General features: G+C 40.7%; 1 pseudogene; it reads right to left on the minus strand.

Moving 5' to 3' along the window:
* Positions 1-3,071: 3,071 nt before the first annotated feature.
* Positions 3,072-3,472, minus strand: LOC114902087 (annotated as a pseudogene).
* Between the last annotated feature and the right edge of the window lie 8,778 nt (positions 3,473-12,250).

Genomic DNA, 12,250 nt, shown 5'->3' on the forward strand with positions numbered 1-12,250 from the left:
TTTTTTTTTTTTACTGTTTCTATAGTTTTGCCTTTTTCAGAATGTCATATAATTGGAATAATAAAGCACATAGCTTTGTCAGATTGCCTTCTTTCAGTTTGAAATGTGTATTTAAGTTTCCTTCATGTCTTTTAGATAGCTTCCACCCTCCCTCCTACCCTCCCTTCCTTCTTTTTTTTTCACTGATGGAGTGTATTTTTAAAAACAGATTTAGGTTTACAGAAAAATTGACTGGAAAGTACAGAGAGTTTCCATGTACCTCCCCATCCCTGCCAACACACACACACACACACACACACAAACACACACACAGTTTCCCCTGTTATTAACATCTTGCATTAGTGTGGTGCATTTGTTACAGTTGATGAGCCAATATTGATACTACTAAAGTCCATAGTTTATCTTAGAGTTTATTTTTTGTTTTGTATAGTTTTATAAGTTTTACAAATATATAATGCCATGCATTCACCATTGCCATAAAGTCATTTCACTGCCGTGAAATCCCCTATATTCCATCTATTCATCTCTCTCTTTCTCCCCTGAGTCCTTGGCAACCACAGGCCTTTTACTGACTCAGTAGTTTGAGGCAACAGTTTGAACTGTTTCAGGTTTTTATTCTTTTGTTTGTTATCTTCATAATTCCAGATAATATACTGTAGCACTTTTTATTGATTTATCAGTTTCAGGTACCATCTACTGACTTGCTATATGAAGATGAGATGTAGTTCCCTTATACCACCTTTCTTCTTTCTGCTCTCCTCCAAGTATACTTATATTGCTAAATTCCTATCTTTATTACTGTTTCAGTCAGGGTCCAGCCAGAAAATTATTCACTATAGGTATTTTAAATAGTTACATAGATGATGGGAGATCCCAGGAGCCAAAAAATGATGATGACCAGGAATTAGTATCATCAGAAAGTGTTTCTATGCCAGGGCTAGAGAAACACAGAACTGTGCCTAGTAGGAGCAGGGATCACAGGAGAAGGGGCTGCCCAGAAAGGAGATAGAATCTGGGCTTATACCTCCCTTCCTTTCTGCAGTCAAGCTACTGTTGGTCAAGCCACTCTGGAAGCCAGCTGGCAAAGAACCTAGGAAATGTAGTTTGTAGGAGAAATGCAGAAACTGGATCTGAGGACAAAAAGGCATAATGGATGAAGTTTATAAGTGTATTAGTCAGGGTTCTACAAAGAAACAGTATCAGTAGGAACTGGCTCACATGATTATGAAAGCTGAGAAGTCCAGACCCAGGAAAACCAATGGTATAGTTCTGGTCTGAGTCTGAAGGCCTGAACAGCAGGAGAGCTGATGGTGTGAGTTCCATTTCAAGTCTGAGTCTGAAGGCAGGAGAAGACCAGTACCTTGAAGACAGTCAGGCAAAGAGAGTGAATTCTTTCTTACTCAGTCTTTTAGTCTGCTCAAGCTTTCAACAGATTAGATTGCCTCTGACATTTGGGAGGGCAATCTGCTTTACTCAGTCTACTGATTCAAATGTTAATCTTGGGCTTCCCTGGTGGCGCAGTGGTTGAGAGTCCGCCTGCCGATGCAGGGGATGCGGGTTCGTGCCCCGGTCCGGGAAGATCCCACATGCCGCGGAGCGGCTGGGCCTGTGAGCCATGGCCGCTGAGCCTGCACGTCCGGAGCCTGTGCTCCGCAACGGGAGAGGCCATAACGGTGAGAGGCCCATGTACCGCAAAACAACAACAACAACAACAAAAAAAACAAATGTTAATCTTATCCAGAAACATCATCACAGACATACTGGAAATAATGTTTAACCAAATATCTGGGCACCCTGTGGCCCAGCCAAGTTGAAACATAAAATTATCCATCACATTATGTAATTTTAAACTAGATACTTGTCTCTTTTGCTTGTTTTATCAATTTTCACTTCCATTGTAAGATGAATGTCTCCCTTATCCTTTCTGCATTTTTTCTCTTCCACCTACTATCAGCTTTGTACTTTTATTTTGGCATTGCTGTTAACATTTTTATTCTTTCCTGCATTGAGTCCTTTTAAAATTGTGAAAAGTTTGATTCTAAAAATTGAAAACCAAAAAATGGTTTATGTTCTTATGACTATGTAAATAGTATTCAAATCTTAGAATTACTGGTCCTTCTTTGCAACACTTGGACCTCTTGAATGAGGATATCCCTAGTATCAAGGCGAAATGGATTCTTTTTCTCTGTACTCCATCAGTGCTTTAAACCATGCCACATTTTGGTTGGATCATTCAGACTAAGACCATCTTATGGACATTTTTTGTTTTTGGTCTCCAGGTTTCTTTAATAAGAAATTTTTGTATTGACTTGGTCTGTTTCAGTGTCTAAGGTCTGGACTGTGCCAGGGAATGGATAACCTGGAGATGCTCCCCCACCCGCCATGTTCACAGTGTACATTACACTCCAGGTGGCCCCCAACCCCACTACCGTCATCAGTAGGGCTTCAAAAGGGGACTGCTTTATGGCATTTAATTCACGTCAGTGGTATAAACACTAATGAGACATAATCGCTGCAACACCTTGCTTTCAGGTTGAAATAAGCAGATTTTGTTAGTAACCTTTAAAAACGGTTACCCTTGAGCTTTAGCGCCACATAAACCAGGACTAAAAACACCTCATGGGGCCACTACAAATAAGTGAGCTAAAAAGGAACTGTACATATTTCATTAAATCTAGGACTATCAAATGTATCATTTTAGTTTGTTAAAATGTGAAAAATGTCAATTAAGTTCTACATGCCAGTTTCTGGAAAAATGTGTATCTTAGAATCAACAAAACCTGCATTTAAAAACATTAGCATTATACCCACAATGTCCCAACTACCTAAATAGTCATTCTCAGTCCAGGTTGCACTTCAAAACCACCTTAGAACACCTGCCTAGACCCTGTCCAAATATTCAAAAACTCCAGGGACTGGGGAGAAGGGGCCCAAGCATAGTACTTAGGAAATGCTCTCCAAATGATCCTGTAGTTGGGAACTGCTTAAAGATATACAAGACTTTAGCTGCAACTAGAAAAGGAAGATTAAGATGTGAAGGCAGTTCTATAACTTTATTCAACAATCAGCAATTAGTTCTCATTCACATTAGCTGTCTGTAGATTTTTTAAAGTGGTGACAGGTACATAGGTAACAAACATATAGAGCTTGTTTGGTGAATCTTCATTACGTTTTCTGGACAACCACTCACGGATATGGTATGGGACATTCCTTATTCCTTTGGCCCAGACAGCTTTGTTGAGCCTGGTATCAATGTGTACATCTGGAGTTCCCATCTCCTTCATGGCAAATTTCTGGATTTCTCAGAGCGTCCGAGGGGCATGCTTCTCGAAACCCACTCCATGGATGTGCTTGTGAACGTTGATAGTTTATTCTCTGGTCACCAACTCGTTGATGGCGGACGGCCCTTCTTCCTCTTGCCACCCTTCTTTGCGGGAACCATCCTGCCAGGCCCTGGTTGGAAAGGAAGGGCTCGAGGGATTGTCCATCTTACGGATATTTGTTGATTTTCTTTGATTTTCTAACTGCTCTTTGTTTTCTTGCGCTCTTTTAATGTTCCCAAATCATGCCATCTATGAGGTCATCTTCTTTTTCTCCTAGAGTTGTCTCATTGAATCCTTCTCTTCTCCTGCCCCAGTTTATTATACTGACGACTCAACAGTCCTGCTTTATAGCTTTCATCCTGAGGTTTTCCTTTGCTGCTGTCCTGATTTGGTTCCACAGTTTCATGGTAACATAGCTATCTGGGAAGATAGGGGGTATTTAAGATCATGGGCTCTGGAGCCAGACTTAGTTCTTAGCCATCTTAGTTCTACAACTTACCAATAACTTAGGTAACTTATTTGGCCCCTTTATAACTCAGTCTTCTATTCTATTCTATAAGATAATAATAGCAATAGTATATACTTCATAGGATTGTTGTGTGGTTAAATATAATAATACATGAAAAACACTCACAGCACAGTGCCTAGCACAAAATAAGCACTCAGTAAATGCTAGCTATTGTTAGTTATCTTCTTTCTTTATTTCTCTTCTCCTTGTTTTGTGGGAGTGCATCCTCAGATGACTTCCTAATAAAGAGTGAATAGATCAGATATTCTGAGGCTTTGCATCTCTGAAAATATCTTTATTCTGCTCTCACACTTAATTGACAGTTTTGACAGGTTTAGAATTCTAGATTTTGATGACTCATTGCCCCTTCCCTTAAATGACCTCAGACTATAACACTGTTAGTACTATCATATCTACTTTCTATAGTGTTTGTGACTCATATGGTCACTTTTATCTTATTTTATTCTTTTGAAATGATTCACTAAGTCCAAATCACACTCAAGGCAAGGGGAACTAGGCTTCACTTTCGGAGGTCCCAAAAAAGAATTTATGAACATATTTTAAGCCAACATGGTCTGCCCTCTGGGGTCAAATTATTTGCATTCATCTCACATACAAAATATCCTCACCCCATACTGAGAATCCCTCCTCAAAGTCCCAGCCCTTTATAACATCAGCTCAATGTCCAGGATGTTTCATCTAAATTAGGTCCAGGTGTGGATGAAGCTCCTCAGATGCGGTTTCTTAAGCACAGGTTCTTGAGTACACTTCCCCTCAATTCGAACACCTGTGACTTAAAGGTACAATCGACACTCCGTGATGGGACAGGCATAGGATAATCAGAATAGACACTGCTCTTCAAAAAGTAGGAAACAAGGAGGTACACAAGGGTCACTGGTCCATTGCAATTCTGAAATTCAGCTGGACGCAGCTTGGCTGTTCCTTCATTGGGATGCAAAGCCTGGGAATAATTTTCCATGTCTCCAGTTCCACCCTGTGGACTCTTGATTTCATGCTTTGAGTCATTCTTCCTTTTTTATGAAAGATAGCCTGTGTCTGCAGCTGCACAGTTGTCTCAGTCTTCTTACTGATTATAGTAGTTTGTGGGTCCAAAGCACTCTTTCACTGTATTGTCTCCATTCTTTGAAGAGAACACTTCTCTGTGTTGGGCTTCTGCTGAGATTCAGGAGTAAAACACTCTTCAACTTCCAGTTATGTAGTAACAAAGAGAACCTGTAGGTCCTACAGTTTACTTTGCTTTATGAGGGTATGCTTATATTGCAGAATACTGGGATTCTCCAAGACTCTACTTCTTTTACGAAACTTTTCTGGCATCTTTTCTCAAATGTCATCTGTTCAATTTTGTTCTTAATAATTTCACCTTCCATAAGGCCTGCATCATTAATGTTATCTGTGCCAATAAAATATGAAACTATATTTCAGTGGTATTGACAATATATCCGTTAGGAATGCATTCAGCTGTAAGTAACAGAAAGCTTGCCACCAGTGGCTTAAACAAAGAGAGAGATTTGCTCCCAAAGCAGGGTGCAGGCTGCACTCCTTTAAGGCAGTAGTGTCATCTAAAGCAAGCTGCATGGAATGGCAGAGCTGCCGATTTCTTTATAACCTACTTTAAAACACTGTAAGAAATGTCAGCAGTCATTAATACTGATAATATCTTTTTTTACTGATCACTAGCCCTCTTCAAAGTACTTTACACAGATGAGCATTTCAGGCTCACAACAGATCTATGAGGTGGAACGGTTGATGTCATTGAACGTCATTCCTTTTCTTCTTCTCCAAGTCACAAACTGTCTGTGATATTTCCAGGGTGTGTGGCTTCACCAAAATTCCTCCACAGCCTCCTTTTGCTTATCAATGCATCAAGCAAACTTAGAGGAATTCTAGACTCCAAGGCTTTTGGTTTTGGAGACATCAGTCGGTCTAGCCTTTTCAAATCCATGTTAAAGATCCATGTGGTTCAGTATTCTTTCAGGATGGACCCTCTGATGGTGCTCCTGTGGGTGGATTGACTTTGTGCTTCTGTTGACAAGAACCTTGCCTCCCAGGAGGCACTGCAACTTTTGTATCTATTATCATTATCGATTCAAATGAAAACAAAGGATTTTACTTTGTCTTCTTGTTGATGTTTCCTAACTTACGCTAAGTTACCAGATTTCGTTTTATTAAATTCTTATCATCATACAACTACTCTAACATCATTACAGAGCAATGGTGGACCGAGGTGTAGCCTCAGCTGCGGTAACTTAAGATGAGGCAGTAGCAAGAGTTAGCTTGGACTCCATCCAGTCCTTGGCCACGTGGGTTTGTCTGCTCTCCATTTTTCTCACCTCCCAGCCCCATCAGTGGTGAGAATCTGATTAGTAAGTGAGTCTAGCCGATATGAATATAGACCATCTCACTGGTAAACCTTTGTGTTTAGCCAGGGTAGCAGAGTTAGTTCTGACAGAAGCACCTGGTTTTGGGAGGCCATAGGGCAGTGTCTGTGCTCCTCCTTAGAAAGGGGCAGGATTAATTTCAAGCGCTTAGGGGATTCACTGCTTCCCAAGGGCTGATGTGTTTTTGTCACCTTCATCCATTTACCAAACTAACATAAATTTTATGATAAAGAAAGTGGGGTTTGTGCATCCTTTGCAGAGTGGAATCCTTGTCCTAGTTTTCGGTATCTTACCAATAAGTGGTAGATTTCCTAAAAATATAGGAATAGGACCTTAGAATCTGAGCACTTTATGGTTCTGATGGGGGGAAGGGGTGGAAGGGTCAGATCATATTTTGAGAAATTCTGCTTTAGAAAGTTACAGCCCTTTAGATTTTCAAAGCACTGTATACGACCTGGTTAGCAAAGCTCTGAAAACTATTTGTCAGTATAAATTTAGAGCTTTTTTGAGATCTGGATCTTAGTCTCCCCTTTTTCATTACGTTTCAGTGCTTTTTCCTCCAGAGCTTCCTTTACTTCCTTTGCATTAGTCCATTATGTATTTGACCAAACTTGTCAAATAAACGTTTCCTAAAATTGAATACGAACATTTGGAAGAACACTGACATGTTCGATACTCACATATTTTATTATCTCTGGTAGGAGCTGGTATTTTCTGTGGAGCGTGAATAAATAAACTCATGTCTTTTTTGGTCCCAAATGAAAATACCTTCTTTATTGATCAGCAAATGTATGTGCAAGGAAACATCCTAGGTACTACAAGGAAGAACAAGAAGACTTGGTGTATAAATTATATTCCATTTGTGTCATCAAAAAAAAGATAAACTATTTTTATCTGATTAATGAGGATAAGCTGTGTTTTCAAAAAATAAAAGGAAAGATAGCCATGAAATCAGATAAAAGTTAAATAAAATATTTTTTTCCCTAGGGCAGCAAGGAGTTATGAGAAATACCATAATCTGTAAATTTTGTACTAAAAAAGCTGCTGCTATATAAGACTTATCTTTAAAAAGTTTGCTTTGTGTAGTGCTATTATTATTCCTTGTTTTTCAGAGCTGAAGACTTTTTTTTTTTTTTTTGCGGTACGCGGACCTCTCACTGCTGTGGCCTCTCCCGCCGCAGAGCACAGGCTCTGGACGTGCAGGCCCAGCGGCCATGGCTCACGGGCCCAGCCGCTCTGCGGCACGCGGGATCCTCCCGGACTGGGGCACGAACCTGCGTCCCCCGCACCGGCAGGTGGACTCCCAACCGCTGCGCCACCAGGGAAGCCCTGAAGACTTTTTTTTACTTCTGCTTTTAACATGAAAAGAAAAGACATTTTCCCCCTATATTTTCTTCTTGCCATCTTAAAGCTGAGCATCTAAAAATGTGCTTTGTATATTAATTCTCCATCCTTCGAACAAAACCAGGTCTGAGATTGGGAAAAGTGTTGACAATTGTTAACCCAAGCCCAGTGAATTTCAGTTGTCATAAAAGCAAGCATTTGAGGAGACTTTGAGTTCATCTCTCAGAGCTCGTTTTCTAGCCCTTGGACAGGATTCCATTGAAATCATCCATAACATAGTGGAGACCCTGTCTCTGGAAGGAACTGTCTGATTTGACCTCATATATTTATTTTTCTAGAAACCTAGGCATTGAGAGGGCTGGGGATTGGGTGGTGGGAGACAGAGACTGCAGAAGTGCAGAATATTCCGGTTTACTTGAAGCCAAATGAGCTGAGGGAAGTTCTGTCTTGGAAGGGCTTGGCTCAGCAGGGCTCAGCCCTCACATGTGTGGAATTAGTGAAAAACATACTAATGAGAACCCATGTGAAGGGTGCCTCCAGAAGTCTAAAAGGGACTTGTTCTTTTTTTTATTATTATTAAATAAAGGGTCTTGGGGAGGATATTTACTTTACCCTTGTGTACTGCAGTACTTCTTCACACCAGTGATGGTGTAATTACCTCCTTGCTAAGTCTCTTTCTCCCCTTCTGGGCCACAAATTCCTCATTGGCAGGCTAATCTTTTTATCATTAGCGTAGTGCCAGCCATGTGCAAAGTGCTCGGTAGATACTGAATGAATGCATTGTGTTTACAGAGTTCAGACAAACCCAGACACAGGCTTCCAAATTTTACAGAAGAACTAGCTGTGTCGATTCAGTTTATGTATAACAGAAACAATCTATAATGTAAAATATATATATATGTGTATATATATACACATATATATATATTTGACCTCATTCTCCCAAATGTTTGATATATATATATATATATATATATATATATATATATTTTTTTTTTTTTCGGCACGCTGGCCTCTCACCGCTTCGGCCTCTCCCGTTGCGGAGCACAGGCTCCGGACGCGCAGGCTTAGCGGCCATGGCTCACGGGACCAGCCGCTCCGCGGCATGTGGGATCTTCCCGAACCGGGGCACGAACCCACGCACACTGCATCGGCAGGCGGACTCTCAACCACTGCGCCACCAGGGAAGCCCTATATATATGTATTTCTGACATACAAAATACATAATGTGTATTTTGACATAGATTTTTTTTTTTTACAGAAACCTATGTAATAGACTTCTGATGATTTCCTAGCATTTTGTGATCAAACCAATTGGCTGAAAACTTTGATCTCTCTTACGATCTTACTTGCAACACAATGCTACCTAATAATCACTACATTACAGCCCCTTAGCAAGAGGTTAAGAGGGTGGCCTCTGGAGCCAGGCTGCCTGGGTTCAAGAATCCTACCTTCCAGTCTGACCAGCAGCAGACCTTTGGGCAAGCTACTTAATCTCCCTGTCCCTCAGCTGTTAAAACAGGTGCAACATAGCACCTACTTCATAGAGCTCTTATTAAGAATTAAGCGAGATGACGCAGGTAAAACACTGAATCGTGCCTGCAACTTGGCTGGCTTTGAGTTAATACATGTTAACTTTCATTAGTACTAATGTAAAAAACATTATAAAGCCTCAGTTTGCTCATTTGAAATTTTCATATCAGCATGTTCTGAAAGCAAAGAACAGCTGCAGTACATAAAACAGCATATTAGAGTCAAGCTTATTTGGGAGAGGAGGTCAAATTCACTAAAAGTACTAAGAGTACAAACCGAGGGAAAAATGGTCAGAAATACAGAGGATAATAGAAGGAAGAAATTAACTTTAATTCCTTCCATACACCAGGTACTACTGTATGCATTTTATGCTTGCTTTTCTTTCAAGCAAAAATAACAATCCTATGAGATAGGCATTATCATTCCCACTTAATAGATGAATGAATAAACTGAAGCTTAGAAAGGTTAAGAAATTTGTCAAATGTCACACATCTCTGTAGCAGAGCCAGGATTTGAACCTACACCTGTTGTATCCCGCTTTCTCCACTAATCTTTATAAACACATTTGGAGGAAGTTAATTAGTCACCCCTGGAGGAACCTATCATAGGATTGTGAAATCCCAAGGTGGAAAAAAAAATCAATTTAAGAACCCTGTTTCGTTCACCTTTGTATTTCTCCTGGTGTACAGCAGAGATGTTCAATCTTTGTGAAATGAATAAGTTTATGAATGAACGAACTAAAGCAGGAATTCCTTTACTCCTGTGATAAGATTGCTTAGATTGGCTGAGGATCTCAGGGCAACCTGCTGACATCTAAAGCTGCTGTATGTGCCTCCTCTTCTAAATGCCATCAGCAGGTGAAAGAGAAGGTTATCTAATATAACTGTTGTCTGAAATTACTTGTAAGCCAGTTAAAAAACAGACTTCATGAATGCAACCACGGGGAGTCATTCAGAGTTTTAAACCCTTCCTCCACCCGCCCTAGAGACTTGCCTTCCTAGAGTCTCTCTGTATTGGAGTCCTGCAGGCCAACTGCAGACAACTCTTCCAATTTATAATGGTATCAGCTATGTTGGACTGCTACAGCATGACGATATGGGTGGGGTTCTAAAACTTATATATTCAAATTCCCTTTTATCTCCTAAACACCTTCATAAGGTTTAAGTCTGAGGTTTTACTTAGATAAGCTGCACAGCTGAAAAACAAAACAAGGCAAAATGGAATAACGGACACAGAATCAGAGATAATACTGAAATAAGGACAGGATAGGTGGGAGAAAATGGGGGAGATAAGAAACGGGGGGAAGCACCCAGCGAGTCTTTAAATGGAAGTTCAGATTCTAGCAAAGGTGGAGAGTTGGCCCTTGCTTCCTTTGTACCAGCGCTCGTGGTAGCCGGGCACTAATCTGCTTCCCAGCTGTAGGGTGGATCAGCTGCTCCTGCAATCGCGGGGGGAAACACCACTAAGAGAATTTGCTCATTCCCTTGCCCTGCAATGCTTACCCCCTGGCTGGTATTGCTGAAAGCACCTACTTTTCTCATGATAGAACAGGTAGGTTTACCTCTGCCGGACTTTGCTTGCTTTCTTCTTCTCAGTTCATTGATCCACCCATGGCTTTATTCAGACATTCAACAAAAATTTATCGAGGACCTCTTTGTGCCAGGATCTGTTCTAGAGGTAAACCCTGCCTCCCCGTACTGACAGGTTGGTGGGTGACGCTTATGTTCTGTGCTTGCAGCTACTACATCAGGGGGTCACTCCGTAGCCTTCTGTTGCTTTTTCATTGTCATTTGGCAGGTATCTGCCTGAGGCTTTTCTCTCATTACGTACAGGGTGGAATTCAGTGCTTTGCGGATATGAATGATTATAGTGAACGGACTGCTGGATGTTTCTGTTATCTTGGTGAATTGTACGTATTTTTTTCAAAAGCTGGTTTACTTTTGAGCTAGATTTTTTTTTTTCTTTTTTTAAATCCTACAACGTCCTTGTGGAGCACGCCAACGCCCGGGATGGCTGGAGCCAGAGCCCTGCCCACTCAACTCCCCGTCACACTCCCCTGTGTTGAGCTAGAAATTTTTTTTTTTTTTAAACATCTTTATTGGGGTATAATTGCTTTACAATGGTGTGTTGGTTTCTGCTTTATAACAAAGTGAATCAGTTATACATATACATATGTTCCCATATGTCTTCCCTCTTGCGTCTCCCTCCCTCCCACTCTCCCTATCCCACCCCTCCAGGCTGTCACAAAGCACCGAGCTAATATCCCTGTGCCTTGCGGCTGCTTCCCCCTAGCTATCTACCTTACTACGTTTGTTAGTGTGTATATGTCCATGACTCTCTCTCGCCCTGTCAAAGCTCACCCCTCCCCCTCCCCATATCCTCAAGTCCGTTCTCCAGTAGGTCTGCGTCTTTATTCCTGTCTTACCCCTAGGTTCTTCATGACATTTTTTTTCCCCTTAAATTCCATATATATGTGTTAGCATACGGTATTTGTCTTTTTCTTTCTGACTTACTTCACTCTGTATGACAGACTCTAGGTCTATCCATCTCATTACAAATAGCTCAATTTCATTTCTTTTTAAGGCTGAGTAATATTCCATTGTATATATGTGCCACATTTTCTTTATCCATTCATCCGATGATGGGCGCTTAGGTTGTTTCCATCTCCGGGCTATTGTAAATAGAGCTGCAATGAACATTTTGGTACATGACTCTTTTTGAATTTTGGTTTTCTCAGGATATATGCCCAGTAGTGGGATTGCTGGGTCGTATGGTAATTCTATTTGTAGTTTTTTAAGGAACCTCCATACTGTTCTCCATAGTGGCTGAACCAATTCACATTCCCACCAGCAGTGCAAGAGTGTTCCCTTTTCTCCACACCCTCTCCAGCATTTATTGTTTCTAGATTTTTTGATGATGGCCATTCTGACTGGTGTGAGATGATATCTCATTGTAGTTTTGATTTGCATTTCTCTAATGATTAATGATGTTGAGCATTCTTTCATGTGTTTGTTGGCAGTCTGTATATCTTCTTTGGAGAAATGTCTATTTAGGTCTTCTGCCCATTTTTGGATTGGGTTGTTTGTTTTTTTGTTATTGAGCTGCATGAGCTGCTTGTAAATTTTGGAGATTAATCCTTTGTC

Source organism: Monodon monoceros, unplaced genomic scaffold, assembly GCF_005190385.1.
Source record: "Monodon monoceros isolate NGI ecotype Baffin Bay Population unplaced genomic scaffold, NGI_Narwhal_1 Super_Scaffold_2, whole genome shotgun sequence".
Lineage (NCBI taxonomy): Eukaryota > Metazoa > Chordata > Mammalia > Artiodactyla > Monodontidae > Monodon > Monodon monoceros.